This window comes from Seriola aureovittata, chromosome 21 (genome assembly GCF_021018895.1).
Source record: "Seriola aureovittata isolate HTS-2021-v1 ecotype China chromosome 21, ASM2101889v1, whole genome shotgun sequence".
NCBI lineage: Eukaryota > Metazoa > Chordata > Actinopteri > Carangiformes > Carangidae > Seriola > Seriola aureovittata.
In genome coordinates this window covers 5,779,974-5,801,736 of record NC_079384.1, presented here as the reverse complement: position 1 = coordinate 5,801,736, position 21,763 = coordinate 5,779,974, and the positions used below count along the sequence as shown (strand labels likewise).

General features: G+C 40.1%; 1 long non-coding RNA gene across 1 annotated transcript; it reads left to right on the top strand.

Annotated features, from left to right (window-relative positions):
• The first annotated feature begins 531 nt into the window (after positions 1 to 531).
• On the top strand, positions 532 to 5,250 carry LOC130162041 (uncharacterized). Its single transcript, XR_008826216.1, has 4 exons — positions 532 to 621; positions 1,511 to 1,596; positions 1,857 to 2,774; positions 3,068 to 5,250. It is a non-coding gene; the product is annotated as an uncharacterized LOC130162041 (long non-coding RNA).
• Positions 5,251 to 21,763: the final 16,513 nt, after the last annotated feature.

Below are 21,763 nucleotides of genomic sequence, written 5' to 3'. Positions count from 1 at the left end.
AGTCTCATTTCCTGAGTGAAGAACATCCATTTGCATTTTAAGAACAAATAATAAAATAAGTAAGTCAAAAATAAGTTTGGGAAACACACTTCTTCTTGCTGTTATAACTGAGAAGATCAACAACGCTCACATAAATACTGAGCTGGAGCCATGAGGCAATTAGCCTAGCTTAGCATGAAGGCTGGAAGCAGTGGGGAATCCTGCCTCTCTCCAGATTTCTAAAATATGTTACCAACACCTCTACAGCTCACTACTTAACACATGTTGAGTTTTTTTATGTTAAACAAAAACAGAAATTTTAAAAAAAAGTTGTGAATAGGTGAGTCTGCTAATTGTCTGGAAACTTCTCAAGCAGTTCAGCAAACCTGGTACATTCATATTGACCCCAGTGTTTGTTTTTGTAAAAAACGGACTGGGAGATCTGACAGTAAACTCAACAAACGTGTGTCACGATGTCCCGCCCATAGCTCCATCTGATTGGTTCTACGTCTCGACGTAATAGCCTATCACGCTCAAGGCTGCTGTGTACACAGACGGTCACAGACGAGAGCGGCTGCGGTTAACGAGCGGAGCTAAGTTTCAAAGGCAAGACAGCAGACATCATGAAGTCCTAAGTCGAAGGTAAGACAGCAGACATCGTGAAGTTGTAATAAACATCACAGTCCTCTACACTGAAGTTACAACAACACCACACTCTGATGAACAAGTTCATCTGTAGGTCCAAGACACACCGGGCAAGAGAGAGAAAGAAGCTAGCGCTAACTGCTAAGCTAATGTAACTAGCTGATCTGAACAGTATGTAATCAACTGCTGAATTAGTGAAAGTCGCTAAAAGGAACAGAGAGCTTTGGATGCTGGAGCAGAACTAGTGTAAGTTTAAATGTACAGCAGATAGTTCGTCACTGTGATGAAGAAAACAACAACATTAACTGTGTTTAGACAGAGCAGCAATAAACTCTGCCAGTAACAGAAACTCCTGGAGAGACTGGAGATGAGACGCCACGCTGCACGTCAGCACGTCAGCACGTCAACGGTCACTACTGTAAATGAAAAGACATTTTACTACAGTAGAAGTAAAATCACTGTGTACAAATGTACTCCGATAAAAGTACAACGTAAGTCGGTTAAAATGTCTCTGAATAAACATGTTACATTTTAAATGGGGAGGGGTAAAACATAATATAATAATATGTATAATATAATAATATATGATAAAATTATTACATTAAAGAGCATCTTTAGGCTGCCAGGTGAATCAGTTCAGCACCGAAATCAACCAATTAATTCCAGTCAGGCACTTTGCAGTCTGTGCACACAACTGATAATTACTAATATACACTCAGTTGTTAGTTTATTAGGAACATGTAGCTGTAACTGCGGCTTCCTAGCTCCAGCTACAGACTAGCAACTAACAACTGATTATGTTATGTAGTAGCAAAACAGTTAGCATATTTACAGTGGAATTTGATTGTACTAAAGTTATAGTAAATTTTTTTGCTTCACTTTTCAGAATTGAAGACTAAAGGGACTTTTCACCAACATTCACCATTCCTGTGATTCAACAATAATGGTACAGGGAATAATGCAGGTATCTAGGTAGGCTAACTAGTTTTATTGAAATGCACATTTGACTGACAGTAACTAGTTGTATATTCGCTGGGCAATGTTGAAACTCATTCTGGAAACTACTGACAGTCACTAACTGAAAAAGTAGATGAAGGAAGGGAAAATGGGGGAAAAAAAATCTTCTAAAAATAAACTACTTCAGTTAACTTCACAGTTCAATTAATGATAGATTTGTGTTTTATTAGTTTTTGTTTTTGAAATGGCAGTCTCATTTTGGCCTTTCTCAGCAGATTCTCTCAGATCCAGGACTTGCTCACAGCCGCTACAGCATCTGCATTGATATGAGTGCTACCTACCAAGTTGACTTATCCTCTCACAGGAAATACCGAAAAAAAGGTTTAATGAAAGAGTGCAGAGGCTGAGAGGAGAAGCTGTGTATATGTCTGGAATGACAGCTTAACAACCCAGCAGACAGACAAGACAACCAGTGAACCTTATTACATGTATATATGGAAAGTCAAGGTCCATGTCTCTGCTTCTCCCACTGTAACTCAAGCAGTAACAGCTCCTGGACTAGAAACATGCTGAGGCAGCGAGGAGAGATGGTAATCAGATTAGTTTTCCCAAAACTTTATGCAAGGCAGATGGCCATCAGTTGTGACTATGTCACTCTGTTAAGGCCTTTGTTGTTCCTGATAAATCATGGCGGCTTGATGGACAGTGATGAAGAGCTGGAAAAAAGTGTTTAGCTGACTTTGCTGCTTCAAGAGCATCGGATCAGCCAGAGAAAGAATCGAAGGTAATTGGATTCAATAAAATTGTGCTGCAATTGATCATTCTGTAGGTTTGGAAAGTTGAGGCTTTGGCTCACAGATATACACACATGTCCTCACACATACACACACACACACACACACACACACACATACACACATACACACATCCGCTGCTCGCACTCGTCACGTCAAACAAAGTGAGATGGCCTAGATAGGTAGACGGGGAGACAAGCAGGGTGTTAGAGGGAGCAGAAAGGAGTGGGGATCTGAGGCCAGATTCATTTCCACCTCCAGTGGAGGGAGACCACCTATTTAGCCTGTCTGTGAGAGGCCAGGCCACAGGGACGATAACAGATCACAGCCCATCAGCCGTCAGAGCTCAGATCTAACTGATGACGTTGAGAAGAGAAGTCATGGCTGCATTTCACGAACGTAAGACTTCAATTTCCATATCATTAAGCTTGTATATGTTAGCGCATTTCAGCAGTAGTTTCCATAAATCCACAGTGATACATATACCCATGACACAGTTGCTATGACTCCCACAGTGTCAGTGCTTGTGCTGTGTATAGGTTTATGTCCAAAAATGTGTGTTTTTCCACTCACTTGAGCTCATTTTGTCTGTCATATTACCAGCACATAACCTCGTTACACCTTAAGGGACATAGGGAAATATTTCTGATGTATTGCTCATACACACTGAATGATGTTCCCCTCTTGTTTAGTGAAAGAATGGAGGAGGAGCCCCAATCTCCTGTCTTCCCACCTCATTACCCACACCTGGATAGGACTGCAGGGGATCCTAATTTAAGTCACTCGTTAGCAACGTCCTAATGCGTTCTGACAGCAACAAGAGCAGGGGATGGAGGGGAGGTGAAAGAGAGACTGAAGGAGAAAGAGGGTGAGGAAGGGTGAAGGAGGCATAGAATTGTCTTGACAGAGACAACCAGAAGGAGGGGAGGCATCTGTGCATTACGAGAACTATTCTTATTTCTTGCTTTGATTTCCATAAAATGAGCATCATCCTAAATCATCCGAGCCCTCCGCCGGTGGCCTTGTATGCATAAACCATTAGGTTCCATTGCTAATGCACATAAACTAATGAACACAGTATCGTTTTCCACTACTGTACACCGCCGCACAACAGGAAATCAAATAAAACCCTGTTTACCAAATAAATTCTTCTGTGTCTGTTAGGCCTGCCTCCGGTTGATTGTATGTTTTGCAGCAGACACAGCTGCACGGTGGCTACAAACAACACAACACATCAGCATGCTGGGTAATGGATCGGAAGAAATTATCAAGGGAGTTGTGGTAAATTTGACTTCTGAAAGTGAAGCGTGGTGAATTTACACCTCCAAATGGGTTTGGAACAAGGTCGGAAAGATTTTCAGTAAAAGCAAATCCCTTTGTCTGCCCGAGACGTGGAAGGATATATCCTCCATTACCTTACAATTGCAAGAACCCATGTTCACCTCTAGCACAAATCCCATTTCACTGGCCCCAGCAAAATGTTTTACAAGATTTCCATATTAGGCCAGTTACATCCCATATTTAGTAATTGAAAGTCAATGAATGTCTCTTCCACGAGACTGCTGGTAAAAAACAGTTGTGATATTCGTTTGAGGTGGGAAAAGGGGGTTTGTAGGTCTTTAACAAATGGGGCAGAGAGAAATTTAGAAACACTTAGAAAATAAAGACTAAGAAGCTCAAATTTGGTATTTATTATTATCTCTGTTACTTTCTAAACTTTTACTTGATCGTAGCAGAAAAGAAGCAGAGACCAAAGAAATAGGTCCCAGGAAAGCTGGACTCAGATGAAGCAGGTGTCAACTGACTCACCAGGAAGCCATTATTTTTTTACATATAACCCTCCAAAATTTCCATTTTCTGTGATATGAAAAATCTGAAGTTTGAGAGAGTCATTTTGAGTCTGAGGCAACACAGCTGCGAACTCCTCTAAAACTGGGAGACAACAAACTGAATAAGAGAGACGGTTGGAGAGGCTGGGGATCAGCAAGTTCATCTTGATAAATATGAGAAAATGTTCCAAACCGACTCATTATTCCTGACCTGGTGTATAATTCTGGCTCGGCAGCCTGTCGAAGCAGCGCGGTGAGAAGCAGAGAGAGAGGGAGGGAAGTGACAGGAGAAGAGCAGAGGGAAAGAACAGCTGGTGACAATACGCTTCATGTTGGCATTTGCGGATGAAAAGGGACCTTCAACCTTCAAAGGCACTGAAAGACGAGTGTGAGAAGAAAAAGGCGAAATAATAATAAAGTGCCAGAATTAATGGACCTGCAGCGGACATCACTGTTGTTTTTTTTTGTTTGTTTGTTTGTTTTTTTAAGGGAAACTGACACTTGTTATCATTGATAGCAAAAACAGAACCTTGTGGGAAAAGTTAGTGGTTAAAAATTGTTCATTTTGCAGATTTGATGTTGAGTGTAAAATTATTAAACTGTAAACATTAGACACAGCCGATGACGATGATACAGCAGCTAAAGAGTAGGTTGTCTGAAATGACGCATCCAGCCTGTGATTAAATTTACAGGAAACACAGCAGGGAAGTAGTGTATTCATTTGACTTATAGTTTTCTGTACCAATGAGTGCAGTTGGACACTCAGCAACTCAAAATTACTTTATATAAGCCGAGAGTTTGAAATGTAAAAATGTTGGCATATTTTTTTCAGAGGTATTTCTTTGTGGAGAGTTTAACCTCAAACTACGTGACTCAGCGAGGATTGTAGAAATACCATGGTCATGGTTACGAATTAACCTTAGTATCTTCAACAATAGCTACAACCCTGAACATTTGACAAATGAAAATTAACATTCCTAGAGGATTCAACATGTACGACCTCATATTTTATGATTCACCTGATAAACTGAGAATAAACGTCAGTGGTGCAGCCAAAAAAAAGACTTGTTTTAATATCAAAGATACAAGATTTGACCCTCATCTACTTCTGAGTCCAGCAGAAGCAGCAGGCAGCTGGTTTCAGTGTCACCTGCTCCGTTCACACCCTGTGTGAACGATAACACCAGAGGTAGCAGCAGTGGATCACATATTTAGTTACACGACGGTATAAAACTTGAATATGAATGAAATTACAATTTTTTTTTCTGTACTGCCTGAAATGTATTTTTAGTGCTGATATTTTTGTGGCTTGATAGTTGCCCAACAGAAATGAGGGCTCTTGCCCAGCACAGCCTGCATGCATTTCCACAGGTGAGATAAATAAGAATGTGCAGTATAAATAACTACACAATTAATATTTAATCTTGTCCTTACTGTACCCTCCCATGCTGGTGATGCAGCCTCACCGTTTTGCACGGCGCTGAATAATTCTCTCCCTGATTGGAAATAATGCTGGGAGGCCTGGAGCACAAAGATATGAGCTTTAATTTGGTTTGTTGATACATTCTGAGGGATAAACAAATAGATAGTGATGTGATCTTAGACAGGCAGAGATGGATTTCCTGGTTATTTTTTCACAGTTGACTTTGTGTGGCATCCACTAACACACTGGTAATGAGATTTTAAGCTGAAATGACATTTAAACACTTACATATCTAGATGGGTGAGGGAAGCTAACGCAAGGAGAATATTTATAAATTATCGTTAGTAACAGTTACGTATCTTCAGGTTCAGCAGAATATTAAAAACAAAAGACAAGCGCTAAAGTGTAAACAGCTGTGTTACTTCAAAGGCCAAGGAGTATATCATACAATAACTACATGAGTTTGAAGCATTGCTTACATACTGAGTTGGCCTGTCTGATATGTCATAGTAGTAAATTCAATACTTTTGTGGCAAAGTAAAGGAAAAAAAATGAAAGAAAGAAAAATGCTGCATTCCCAATATTTCTTATCTTATTGGCTAAATTTCCAACCTCTAGAAGACCAGCGACAGATGAGCTACGGGCACAGGGGGGGACGGTAACATATCAAACTGTCTGTAATGTAGGCTGCTCGTAACCTGATAAGAGCTTTAAAGTAAAAACACTTAAAAATAAGTCTAAAACAAACAGGGAACGAGTGCAGAGAAACCAAGACTGGATATGAATTCTAAAGAGAGCATTACATCAGTGAAGTCAACTATAAAATCATGAATTAGTTTTGCTGCATCTTTCAAAATTAAAAATATTTGCAATATTCCCAAGACTAAAAAAAAAGGCAGTTTTGGTCACATTATCTATATGATGTTTAAAGGATCTATTTGTAAGTTTTGCTGTTGCTACATAGCCAGCGTTAGCATTAGCTTAGCAGTCTAGAAAGAGACATTGCAAGTTCAGCATCAAACTTAATTCCTTTCAACAGTGGAAAGCAACACCAATGTTAACTCTGTGTCTCTATCACGTCTTTTCCTCCACTGAAATCAGCATGCTAACCAGCTAGCCCACGTTCTGTCACTTTCCCATAGTGACTCACCTGAAGACATAGCGCTGCTCAGACAGGGTGTTTTAAACTCTTGGATTCTAAAGACAATGATGGGCAAAGCTCTTGTCAAGCAACAATCACCACCATCTGCTCCCGGCAAGAGACCTCATTCTGCAGCAGAGAAAACTTAATGGGCCCTTTAAAATATAAATTGGAGTCTAAGATGACACTGTCGCTATGCTATAGGTTAATGTTAGTGACTCTGTCCTGATTTGTGGACATTACTCTCCAGCACCAATAACTACCATCACCCAAGATAGGCTATTAGTCCACATTCTAAAAGCACTCTATTTTTCTAGTATTAAAAGTAAAAATATACTATTATAAATATATTATTATAAACATTATGCTAAGAAGCTAAACAGAATAAAATATCTCTTTTTCTCTCATTTCCATGTCTTTTACTGTAGATTATCAACTGGTGAAGATGCTGATGACTTTTTCCTGGAACACGTCTTTTACCACATTACCATCTATGTAACATATGCATAATTGTATAATTAAGACCCCCTTAGTTTTAAAACTAGAAAGTCAAGAAGGAGACAAAAATCTGCCAGTGACTAACGTTAGATTAATTAGCCAGATAGCTATAATGTTAACTGATAAAATCAGCCAGCTGTCGCTCGAGTCGACAGAATCAACAGTGGTGGGCCAGAAACGAGAAGCCTGCTTTTGTCTACATGTGTCTGGACTCAGAGACCCATTGTTTCAAAAACTAGTGAGAACCTTGATTGTAAATCAGCAACGTTATTGTGTTTAAAACTGCAAAATGTGCAGGCGATGCAGCAGTAACTACAGGCTGAACAAACAGCCTGTTCAGTGCATCTTACTATTGAGTTTTAACTTCAAAATCAAATCTTTGCAGTCGAGTTTGTTGCCTTGATATTATGCTGATCAGCCTCTAATTCTGTACAAAAACACTTCAGGCAGATCCAGAGGCAATGACACGAGCCATATTCTGCTTTGTCCTTGTCCTGGGCACCTGAGCGTTTTCCAGCTAGTTGACCCCTGCCACTGCTTCCGAGGCACTTTCCAGCTATTAGACTAATTTGTTCTGGGCTCCTGCAGTCCTACGAAATCAGCAGCGAAAAAGGTTTTGGAGTACAGTGTACCTTCACAGGAGGGTTGTAATTAGCACAGATTGAAGCGCCGTGCCTTACCTACCCCTGTGCAGCATGACAGATGCCTTGAATGATAAACACAGTGCGCTTCCATGCAAGATCGCATTTACAGTTAAATTATAAAAAATCGGAATAAACAAGAAGTATGAGGAAAGTTGACATTCAATTTTATGGAAGGATATTACAGAGTGAGTAGGATCACTTAACCTTTTCATTTAACCTCTTAATGTTTTTTTATGCAGTCCAACGGAGGGACGATTTAAAGACGCGGTCACCCCTTGACCTTCAGCTCTTGTAATAGTATCAGTATCTCAGTAGGAGGACTTGTAACAGTGGCTGGAAGATTAAATGGGTTCAAACGTGTATGTGCGCAGCTTGTGTTTGAGAATGTGTACATGTGCATGTGTGCGAGCGCAAGTACCTTCCAATAAGATGGGTCAATGTCACCGGATCACCGGGAATAGCCTTCTTATCTAGCCGCCATTTGCTGTTCCACTTGACACAAGGGACGGTTGTCAAATGAATCAAAATTTAAGGGCCTCCGCCACAACAAATAACCCCATTACCTTTGTGGGAGGATTGAGAGATGCCTCCCACAGACCCTTCCCTATTAATAATTAAAAACACTGATGCTGTTGTCACTTTTCATAAATCACATTTAACAGTACGGCGATGGAGGGTTTGTGTGCATGCATCACTCTCTCATTTTCATGTTTGTGTGCACATGCAGAGAGGTATAAACCGCACACGAAACCACACACAACGTGACCGGAGCTGTTTGATGATGGATTGCTGTTTTGTTTAACCTCAGTAACAGAATTATTTTTGATGAGCTGCTGCACTGTGGCAATAATCATTTTGAGTGGGGAAAAAAAAAACTGAACTTGTTGATGTTGCACTCAATAAATGTGCATCTGTAAAATTAATAAATGGCCAAAGCATAATTTGTTTAATTGGTTTTTATGTTAATGTTGCATAGCGCCGAGATGTGAAAGGTTTGTTTGCTTGCAAAATGAAAACTAAAAGAATAAAAAACTTGATATTTATAGAAACCAATTTGCTGGCCACTTCATATACAGTTCAGTAAATGAATAGGTGTTGCTGCTTCTCTCTCTCTCTCTGTGTGTGTGTGTGTGTGTGTGTGTGTGTGTGTGTGTGTGTGCCTCTAAAAAACACCTTCCTCAAGGTTCTCTGACAATCAGAGAACAGAGAGGTAATGTGCTGTCACAGTGACACCTGTGTGTCTTTGAGGCTTCATACATGTGTATGTGCATCTATGTGCCAACCAACCCGGAACATTTGCGCCCATACTTCCGTGTGTGCGTGAACGCGAGCGTGCACGTGTGCAATCACGGTCCAGCCTTTTGCGGAGGAGCCCACGGGACCCCGGTGATAAATTGTTGACAGCCCGCAGTAATTACTGATCTGTGCTCTGATAGCTTCAGCCACCAAGTCTGAGCAGGAGAGATAAAGCAGCAGATAGTTTTCAATCTACCAGTTCGTCATATATAATAAAGACATTGTCCCGTTTGATCATCGCAGAAATCTGCTCAAACAAATTAATATTGGACTCTTGTTTGTTCCGGAGAGCATTTCTTGTTTAAGAGGGAAAAAGAATCGAATATTATCCTTGGCTGTGACTTTTAACTTTGCTTTCCAATTTCTCTCCTTCTGAGTCACATTCCTTTGACAGAGTTATAATAGCAGCGAGATGAAAATAGATGCAAGTAATGAATTCACTGTGCACATTCTCACACAAGGCTCTGTAGCTACAGTGTGCCTGATGACATTTAGATAGTATTTGTGTTTCTCTGTGGGTGACCCGTGTCAAAGAGCAAATCTTCTCTTTTCATCTCACTGAATCTCTAATTACAGTGCAGTGAATCATTTTATTTCCTCCTATTGATATCTTCCCACTGACTCATTCGCAAGCTCATTCAATTGCAGAGGGGAGTAGGAAATCAAGTAAATTGTGTATAACTGATGTTTGGGATGTGACGCCTTTCTTGTAGCATCTGTTTGCATTATCAGACTGCATGTTTTTCACTTTTCGTCTTAATCATGGCTATTATTGCAGGGCCATCCTACCAAGCTAGCATAATGGGAAATTATCCCCTTAAAGGTAAAGAAAACACTTTGGATCAAACACTGGACGCATTTATAATGCAGCTTAGAAATAAATGAATGGGTTAATTGTGATAATTTCTTATTGTGTGTTCACAGTTCTTCTCTAATGTGCTGCTATGAGGAAGGCGTGAGATGCTCTGATTACATGTGTGTGCTCTGCAGCTACAGGGTTTTCGACATATCATGTATTTATTGCTGCTTTTGTGTTTTCTCCTATAACTTTGTTTTAATATGTGAAAATCAACCCCCAGTGTTGCAACCATCCCCTAAGCATCTCACTGCAATTCAGGGTGCTATCTCAGACTCAAGTGAAGTGGAGGATTTTAAATGGCTTTAATCACCTCATCATACATTTTTTGTTGATGGTGAATGATTTCTAAATGATGAGACGAGAGTCAAAACTAATGTTGAATTGGATCGAGAAATTTCATCTTAAGTTTAAACTTTATTTTTTTAAATGAAGAAACACTCCACTGCAAAGATGCTGTGAGCAACACGTATTCACATCAGTCAGCTGACGCATGTTAATAAAAAAAACAAAAACATATATATATATATATTATATTATTATTATTATTATAATATTTTTAATTTTCATCACAACTACAAACGATTTACCTTCTGGTTTTTTGCGCTAACGTGCTAATGTGTCTTAACGTCCTTCAGCAATTGATTGCTCTGACTGGAAGCTGCCCAGCGTCTTGGCGTTGAGAAGTTGGCAACGTTATTGTGTGGTATGTTTTTTTAATTACTCGAAATCACAATAAATGTCCCCAAAAACGTAGCAACTAAACAGAAATCACATTACATGAACTTGACACAGCATCCTGTTTGAGGATAAATATTCACTCTAGTGCAAACATTTAAAGACAGAGAACACAACTATGATGGAAGATAAAGACAATTTCATAATTAAGCTTGTTTTTTTAATCAAATACTGAATCTGACTGTTCCAGATCAACAAACATCTTTTAACCATCCGTCCAAGTTTTCATCAAAACTATTTCTGCATATCAAATTTATTTTTCAGTTATACTTTCATCAAGTCTGTTTTTATCATTTCACTCTCTTGAGTTGCTCCCGTCATTGCAGCCAACTATTTTTGGCCAACAAGTCTGTTGTCTGTCCCACGCTGGCTGACTTTCCCTGTTCACTGAGCTCAGCAGGAAATGAATGGACCTCCAGTGACTTGTTGATCACGTCGCTCACAGTGGGAACATATGGTAACATCTTAGAAAACGCAGAGAAACATGTTGCGTCAACGTAATCGGATTTGGAAAGGTCAGTGTTGTTTCTGCATTAGTTTTACAATTGATGCATTAAGTGACAGGGATATCTGGCAAGATACAAATATTATTTATTTATCCATGCAATTGCAGTTCATTCAAAAAAAAATATTTTCTATGTACAATCATTTTTCTTTTCTTTCTGCCGGTGGGTTGTGCAGGTTACTTCATCTTATACGTTACTTTTTTTCAGTTCTTTACTTAAATCAGTTGCTGGGTGAGGTTGACGAACCTTCCACCAAATCAATGGCTTTATTGTAACAATTAACATCAGGTCATGTATTGATTGAGTGGCTATTACACCACTGCAGCCTGTATGGAGTTTGAGCATTTCTTCATTTCTTCTGTTGAAGAAACAGCCACAAACTGTTAAAGTGTTTAAACAGTGTTTGTGTTGCTGGGACATTCAGAGATGCGGCCCGAGATGAACTCACTGCCCGCGAACAGCGAGGACCCCCGAACTAAACAAAAATAAAGCAAATCGTGATTGGTTTAACCAAAGCAAACAACATCCACAGCTACTGACTGTGTGCGCCAACTGCATTTAGGTTACATTCTGTAGTGTGACCTCTTTCACCTTGCAGAACTCTGCTTCCAGGCAGTGAAAGGTTAATGTTGTATCTGGCGTCCGCTTGACACTACGAACGATTCTTTGCACTCGGTCCACTTCCTGCCCTGCTACTCCACTGCCAAACTGTTTGCGAAACCCTGCACTGCTGATGCGGGAGGGATGTAGGCTCTATAACAGACCTCTCCAAAGGTCCTCTCAGGTGAATATCACATACGAGAGGGCCAAGTCCATAAATAAGCCCTTGCAGAGAACACTCGTCTGATGTTGTGGGGAAAACAGACTCAGGAAAAGAGAATATCTTTGCTGTTTGACGTGTGTTTTCATGTGACAGCATCATTTTGGAGAGAGCTGCTCCTCTCCCTCACATATGCAACTGTCTCTGCAGAAACACTTAAGAGTTGTTTGGATGTGATGAGTCTCAAGGTTTTCTATTCCTCAGGCATTATCTGAAGTCTAAGCCAAACAACCATCGAGGATCTTTATGCTCTGTCCTTCGGTTATTGTTTGTCTGTGTATCTGGCCTGTTGGATATTACATCAATAAATCATAGAGGACACATGTACTAAGACAGACTAAAGCTGAAACGATTAATCGATTAATTGATTGATTTCTGATAATCGGTTAGTCCAGTAAAAACATGGCAGACGAGTTTTCTACTTTTCATTGTCATAATTAATTATAAACTCAGTATCTTTAGGTTATGAGTTTTCATTGAACAAAACAAGACATTTGAAGATGTCACCTTGGGCTTTGGGAAGTTGTTGTTTTGACTATTTTGTGACATTCTCTTTCATCAGAAAAATAATCAAGTTTCTGATTTCCTTCACATGCTATAATTAGTTGCATTTGCTTGATTGCACTGGTTTATTGATTTTCTTATTCATTTAGTGTTTACCAGACCTATAAAGTGGAAATAACTAAACTCAGGGGATGAGTATAATCCTAATCTATCATCAGTATGTACGCTGGAGGGATTACTGGTGATTCAACTGCACATGAAGAACGAGGTTTTTTTTTGTTGTTGCACTGTAGACGTTGCTTTCTTAGTAATGGCTCTGTACTCAGGTGGCAGGCAGACCGTAGGATTTTTAACACTTATGGTGTGTCCTCCATCTTTCTGACGCTACAGCAGCTGCGAACTGAGCCGTGATACGGCCCTAATTAGACGTGATGGTTTAATCAGCCTAACAAGGCAGAGTCAGTCAGTCACTCCGACAGGCTCCTAATGAACCAACAAGTGTTTTTAGCGAAAGGAAACTGTGTGTGTCATACTGTGTGTGAACTGTCTCTGAGTCGTATGACTGGCTTTCCTCTTGCCTTGAGTGGATTTCTTTTTTCTCTTGCTGGCAGCAGTGTTGCAAAGAGCTGATCGATAAACGACGAAGACATTGCTGATAAAAATAAAGCAGAAGCGTCTGATTCTTGGTCAGCAAGAGTCTTACGGATTATACAGACCAGAGAGAGGAGAGGAATAATGCAGACACCTACATGATTCAATATAATAACTGCAGATGTCACAGAGAATGTCCTTCGCTTTAAGGAGGCCTATTTAAATAAATCTCATTATCAATATGCTGAGGCAGTTTTTACATCACAGGGAAAAAGACGTAAAGAGAAAAAGTGAGCATGAGGAAAAAGAGTGAATGACAAAGAGGAGATGGACGGACAAGGGGAGTGAGCGAGATGTAAAATAGTGTCTAACAGAGATGAGAAACAAAGAAGGAGGGGTGGATGGGGCTGAGGAGATATGATAATAGATTCACTACAGAGCCAAACCAATTTCCATTCTTAACCTCATCCAGACCAGCTGATGATTAAGAACACAGCCGGGGTCACCTTGCTCCAGCTCTCCTTTCTCCCTCCCAAATTAGAGGCACTTATGGATTCATGACATGCATACAGTGGATAGAGTCACTCTGAATTATATGCCGATATATAAATCAGGACGCTCAGAGTTAATAAGTCAGACTTGCCAAAATAGCATATGTATGAGAGTGTGTTAAAGGAGGAGAATCTATTTCCGTGCTGCATGTGGAAGGTTGGAGGTTATACTACACACTTAATAATCAGGAACTTTCAGTTGTGTCGGAGAGATGTTCAGGTTCACCTGCATGTGACCTTGGAGCTCAAAGTGATGTTTTTGAACTTGGCATTATTTATTTTCAAAGAGGCACTTCAAGTCTTGAGGTATTTCACCTCCATAGGGTCGAAGAGCTTGTGAGAAAAAGAGAAAACAACAGTTTGACATTTTGGGATTTACAGACGTTTACTTTTTTTTTTGCCCAGACATTCATGAGGAGATTGACACCACTCTCACATATATATACCAATTATGAGACTATCAGTGGCAGCCATTTAGCTTAGCTTAGCACAAACCAGGGGAAAATGCTAACCAGTTTCTGTCCAAAAGTAAGAAGCCCTGTAATTAACACACTCTACTAGTAACACTAGTGGATTGCTTCATGACAAGCCAAGTGGATGGCGTCCCTCTTTAGCAGCACACACTATATTTGAGTTAAAGGAGATATTTGTATGTTTTCTCTGCCGACGAATGTGGTTTCTTGCCGGGAGCAGGTGGTGGTGATGGTCGCTTGACAAGAGCTTCGGCCACCGTTGCGTTTAGGGGACAAGAGGTTATAATTCACACTCTCAGCAGCGCCACTTCTTCAGGACAGATTTGAGGCTGCAGGCCGAGGCTAGCTGGTTAGCATGCTAACTTCAGTAGAAGAAAAGACGTGATAGAGAAAAGAGTTAACATTGGTGTTGCTTTCCACTACTGGAGACAGCTTTTGGTGAGAAAAGGAATGAAGTTTGAAGCTGAATTCGTAACGTTTCTTTTAGACTGGTAAGAAAAGGGCTGTTAATGCTAACACTGGTTATGTAGCAATAGCAAAACTTACAAATAGCTCATTTAAAGTTTGACTTGGAGTTTGAGTTTCAGTGGGTGGTGCTCCTTTCTTTGTTTTCAGCTTCAGTGCCAATCAATGCTCATGCATACTTTCCTGTTCTTCCTCTCATTACTCCAAACAAACCACTTTTGATGCTTTGAAAACTTCAGGTTCCCCAGCAGATTTCAAACTCCTTGAGCTTACATCACTCCAGGACCTTGTTAGAACAGTGAAGCAGCAGGATTTTGTTTTCCAGGACATCGGCATTCAAAGCTAATCTGGTATTCAGCGAAATCCCACACTGCACTGATCTGAGGACGGCCTGTGTTGCTACAACCAACAGATCCATCCCTTTCTCTCATCTTTCTCTCCACTGACATCCTTTTCTTCTGTGGACTCATTTATCCCATTGGAGTGTAGCTTAGTGTAATTGACTCCAAGTGCAAAGTAGAGCTGAAATTATTCACAGTAGAACCACAATTTCCATCATTATAGCAGGAAAATTGCATGGAAAGTCATCTCTTTTTTTTTTCTTTCCAAATTATTGTGCTCATTTTCATTGCTGTAGGTTTCACTCTCCGATGTGAGCTCTTTCTGACCCTGTGCAATCCTTAAGGAACATTTCACATACTGTCAGTGTATTAAATTTCACCTTATAACCATGTAAGTTATAGCCGGCTGTCCTGTTAGATTCTCATATAGCATGAGTCCGTAACTTCAGCTTTCTCTGCAAAAATATTATTATTGTAAAAATATTATTGAATGTTGATCTTAGAGCATTTAAATAATCCCCCAAATGATGAAAATACATGAATAGGAAAAGTAAAAATGCATCCAGTTCAGAGGAAAAAACTATTAACTGCATAATCAGTGGGGCCTACTAGCAGCTCTCTAATTGCTGCCTCTTCTTACTGACAGTTATCACAAACACACACATGTGACTTAATGACTGTGATCTAATGAGTTTGGATAAAAAAAAAAAAAAAACGAGTATCAGTTAAGGTCAGGCCAGGGCAGAAAAATAAATGTGAGGAGCTGAGGGAGAGAGAAAGAGACATTTGAAATGACAATAATCTCTTGGATTATGCTCCTGTTTATAAATTTGATGGCTGTAAAACAGGCAACCAGGTATCCTGGAGTCCCATGCGCACACAGCACCTCTTGATCTTATTTTGCTGCACCTGAAGGGCACACATTACATGATCTCCATCAGAAAACACCACATTACATCCTTCCTCCAGTATCCAATTTCCTTGCAGTAGCTGTGCAGGCTAACAGGTTAATAGGTTCAGTGGTAACCCTGTGGTAAATTGGTTGCTGTGTAGTGGTTAAAAGAGTAATCAAAGCAGCTGATTGCAGCCCACTCACCTGTCCTGATCCCCGGGGTCGCACCATCAAACTGGCTGGTCACACCGCTGCTGATGCTGCCGGCCAGGCAAGCAGATGGCTAATTGAACAGGCCGGTGCTTTCAGAGGGAAGATAGAGGAGATGAAAAAGGCGGAGTGATGGAGGGACAAAGGACGGAGGTAGGCAGGGGCTGAGAGGACGGGTGTAAGAATATATATTGCTGAGTTTTATGGGAAGGTGAGCTGTAGATTCTTAGAAACTGTAAATATGGCACCAAACTGAAAGCGGAGACATCAGTTACAGCCCACAGCTGTAACCTGCATCATGATGTAAGACTCTGATTTAAATGCCTCTCTCTAATATCAACACTGTTTCTACAACTATTAAAACATGAATATTTGCCAAACACATTATCATACCATGTGAATGTGTGGTTGTTTTTGATAACATGGAACTTAATTTTTGTACATTACTGTCAGTGAAACACTTGCAAGGCATCAAGGTAAAAAGACGTGAATTTCTTAGTGTAATCTTTAGTGTAATCTTTAAGCTCAATAGTTGGATATTTCTTGCTGAAATGCACCTTGGGAGTCATAGTGAACTTCTCCCCCCCAAAAATGTTATGTGCACAAAGCTTGTACCTTTGGGATCACGATTGAACCACGCGAGTTTCATGCCAGTTCATGCTGTAGAGTCAAATGACATCGTCTATGGGGAAAATGAATGGGACCTTTACTTAGCTCATGTTACTTCACAACTCTATTGACGTGTGGAGGAAGAGGAAGCAGAAAAGAAAGTATCTGCAAGTCAAGTAGGAACACGTATGTGCTGTCGTTCCAAAAGACAGATGAGAAGATTGTTATCACACTTTTACTATATATATATGCCAATATGAAGCTACAGGCAGCAGCCTATTAGCTTAGCTTAACATAAAGACTGGAAACAGGGGAAAACAGCTCATCTGCCTTTGTGCAAATTTAACAGAATCCGCCTCCAGAGCTCACTTAGATGAAATACTTTTAAATATTATGTATGGAAGAAATGAAACAAGCTGTAGGGTCATTCTGTCAACGTGACCTGTGTCAGTCTTTTCAAACACGGCAGCAGTTTTGATAACCACTGCTTCCCTGCTGCCCAACATGACCCGAGGACTGTGGATCTGAATATTTATGGAGACATGCAGAGGAAGACGCTCTGTTGCACATTATCCCAGTGAGAAATTCATCTGCTATTCCCTCTCACTGCAATAAATGCTTTACAAAGCATTTTTTGACCTAATAAAAAAATAATAATAATGCACCACATGCAATTTTTTCCCCAGCGAGAGATCCATTTCGGCACTAGCTGTGGCCAGTTTCCCTTCCTCTGATTATCATGGTGGCACTGAGCTTTTCACCTTGAATATCCAGACATATCTGCAGTAGACAGGATTTAGTTAACAACTTTGGTTTGCAGGACAAAGAGTTTGAAATAAATGATTTGGGGAATATGGGGTGTTTTCGTACATGCTCTGTCAGATTCGATTTTTCTTTGTACTGTTTAATTTTTACCCTTTGATGGGTGATGCGTGGGTCATGTTAATCATTTGCAAAAATAAAGCCGTCAATAATAGATGTTCCTTCCATCTCCATTTTCCTGTCACTTGATGCGATTGCGTGTGATTCACTTTGTGGCTCACGCCAGCAGACAGCTGAAGCAGGCGGGAAGAGAGACAGATATGGAGAGTCAAATATTCAGGCATTTTGGAGAGTCAGGCAGGCGAGCTGTTTGACAGACAGGTAGTCAGCCTTCGGGCAGAAATTCAAATAGTCAGGTTTTCAGAAGGAAAGGCGGACATCCAGGAAATTCAATATTGATGCAGCCAGTTAGACACAATCAGGCGTTCAGACAGGTGGTCAGTCAGTTCAGCAGTCAGGGTAGACAGTGCGGATATTTATGCCAGACAGGCAGGACAGTTAGATCAGTAGGTAGTGTTGCTGTGCAGGGAATACAAATAACATTCAGTCAGTGCCGTTACAGCCCCACAAACACAGACAGTATGGCAGATTAGCCACTCTCCACTGACCAGTAGCTCTGAACGAGCCAACGGAGCCACAGAGAAAGAATGGATCATTTAACAATAGGTCCCTCTTCCTGGAATGGAGGGTGGGGGTAAGACAACTGATATGGCTGCCAGAGAGACAAGTATGAACACTGCAGGACTGAGCATGGCACTGTTTGACTATGTTAGTAAAAACAGTTGCAATCTTGAGCTTTTTGGGAATGTACATGGAGAGCTACGAGGCTTTTTTTGTAGTTTACGTGATCACAATGCAAACTGAGGGCTGACCGTTTGGTTAAATTGACTGGAATGGTGCAGTTTCAGCCTCATTAGACAATCGCCTCCCATTAATTTTATTAGAATTGGTGTTGTGATGCAGAGTTTCTGGTGTGGACAATATCCATGACCCTCTCTTCAACAACATTAGCAACTGGGCATTCTTATAATAGATCACCTTTGCAACTTTAGTGCCGTAGACGTAGAAGGAAGTTGAAACAGTACAGGAAAAGCAGGTTATTCCAATCGACCCACACGTACTGTGGTTGACTGAGGCTACTATCGGGGGGGAGAACTTCATCTCTCTGACTCTTCTATGATGGATTTGTTGCTTTTTGATTTCAGCAGACAGATGACAAAACACTTACACTGGAAAGTGTTTTAAACCTAATTTGCAACCATTTGCATATGTAAATGTAATAGGCTTATAACAGAAGAACTGTGAGGCCAAAATGCATTTTTGAGACCTCATTTGAAAGGTAACATATTCTACTTAATGAAAATGTGCTTGTTTTGCATGTGACTACAACCCAACCTAAACTACATCAGCTCATACATGTTTTTTTGTTTTTTTTTTGTATTTTTCAGTCCTCGCCTGCAAAAAGGTGCTTTTACATAACTACCAACAGGATATATACTTCATACAGGAACAATGAAAAAGCTCCACGATACTACTGCTCTGTGAAGCTTCAAGGCCTCTTGTCTGGTAGGCATTTATAGCCGCCCATAAACCTCTCTAAAAGGAAAACTGGGAGAAATGTGCTTTAACTCTGTTATATGAAATAAATAGAAAACAATCTGAAGAACTTTGGTGCCAAAGAAACCTTTTGAACCATTCCAAACAGAGCTGATATACAGCTCAGAAGTGCCCACCCTCCCTAGTTTGCTCTGGTTGGTCAGGGCAGACGTCTATCTACAAGCTAGCATCATTGGCCCAATCCCAATGTCCAACCTCAGGGTCTCACAGACTCCAGGACCTTGTTAGAACAGAGAAGCGAGTCTTTTTCTGACTGAGAGAACGTCATTACGTCCCAAAATGAAGTGAATATTTGAATTCTAGCGACTCTAATCGATCTAACGAGGTACATCCTGTCTATATCAACAAACATTTAAGTGTTTACTCCATTAGAATATGTTCAGAACCTTCTAATGGGCCCGTGGACGGTCCGTATGACTGTGAACTCACCCCATGGTATTCAGTATACACACCATAAGTTTTAGGGTGGCTCTACATGTATTTCAGTGAAATGGTCAGTACTAGCCTGGAGGCAATTTCATTAGCTCTTCCTAAGATTGAAACTGTCCCACTTATGATGTAACTGTTAACATAATTTACTTTTACACATCAGTAAATTAAAATGGGTTGCACTATACATGTAGTTCTCACGCAGGGACAGTTGTTATTAGTAACAACATTTGCATCCAGTAACTGCAGTTTAAATGTTAAATGAGCAAACTGACAGCTCCCATTTGGACTGAAAAGAAGATAATATTATGGATGACCTGATCTGATTTGACATTTGATATGAAAATAAATGCTGTTTAATGATCTGAACTGGCAACATTTTAAATTACATTTCACTAAAATAACACAATATACTCAAATTGCTAATCAGTATACCTACCTTGGTTTTGTTAGCATGATCTAGCTCATTCTTAACAGCATGAATACGGCTAACTCTTAAAAATAGCCTACACATTTCTTCATAAATAAATATATATATGTAAATGTGACAAATATTCATTTACAAAGGACTGACAATTATTATATTTATATTTATATTTGTAAATTGTTATTTAAACCCAGTTTTCTTACTGTGACATGTCAAAATGTCTTCTGTGAAAAAGTCCTATTATCCAGCTGGGCCAGTACAATAGTTTTCTTCCACATTCAACTTTATTCTTTTCTTTGGGCACTACTTTGAATCTGCATAGTTAGCACTGACACTTAAATATATTCAAAACTCTGTTAGCTCCTCTAAATTCTCCTCACATAGCTCCATCTGCCAGGTTGTTTGTTAAGGTATTTTGCCTGCTCACAGCCACTAAATGATAGAGAGAGATTTATTCCAACTCCTGCTCAGGTCAAAAGCCTTGTTTTGCTTCCGGGTGCAGCTTAATAACGCCCATAACAAGGGCTGACAGAGAATTAATATAAATTAAAATGGCCCAAAGAGTGCCTGCAAACTTGTCTTCATTAATAGGTAAGTGACAATATAATTTTTGTGGGGTACTCTTGCCAAGAGGCTCATACAATAAGCTCAGTACAGGCTGCCATCCTATGAGTTATTTCATTGTTTTTGAGCTTAATTAGCTTTTGATAAAGCTTTATGATGGGGTGTAGACGGAGGCAGGAAAGAGGAAGGGTAGAATAAAACTGCTTTAACAGGGTATTAGCCTCTGGGCCCTGTCCTCTTACTGTGGGGTCTGGGCTCTTCACGTTGTGTATTAGGTTATATTAATTTGGAGAGTGGTATCTCTTGCAGGAAAGGGGGGGGGGGGGCTCTCTTTGATGTGCTCTCCTCTGCGGCTACCCCTGAACCATTTTATCATGTAGGTGCTCCACTCCGTATTGATTAGGCCTCATAAATTGTGAAAGAGTATAGGGGCGATGGAGAGGCCTAAAAGCTGCCCTAAATAGGTTAATGCTGGGCAGCGAGAGCCAGCAGGGAGGAGAGTAGCAGTGAGAACCTCATCTCAGAGCGGCTCATCTGAAGGCACTTTTGAGACCATGTATAATCCCCTTATGAAATTAACTAAACGTGCAAGGAGCTCTTTATCCATGTCTGCGTTTGTCTCATACAAATACAGATATGCGCTACGTGCACACTGCCGCTTGAAGTCTACCAATATTATTAGAATTTTTTGTTTCATCTTCAGTGTGAAAAGCTGAAAGATGCATTGAGTTGCCGTTTTGGGAACAAATGAATGTGGGATCCAAAATGGGATCGCAGACAACCTACATGTAGTGATGTGTCCTAGATCCCCCGTTCACCCATTAACTATTCCCTATGTAGAAGACAATCAGTAGATTACTCCATAGTGTGCAGTAAATTGAGATTTCACTTTGTGTCATTACTCCATTGTCAAACATTTTCAAGCTTCTATTTAGCATAAACTTCACACTCAAATAAAGAAGTGGACAGTAAATGTAGTGCAGTATACCGTAAATAGCGTGTTTTCAGACACAGGTTAGTGTGCAAGTGAATTTGATAATTCAAAAATTTCAGTTTTAACAGAGAAAAGAAATTAGGGAGTTATTTTATTATTATTAGTGTTATTCACAATATTTAGGGTATGGGTGACAAGATTTGTTCTC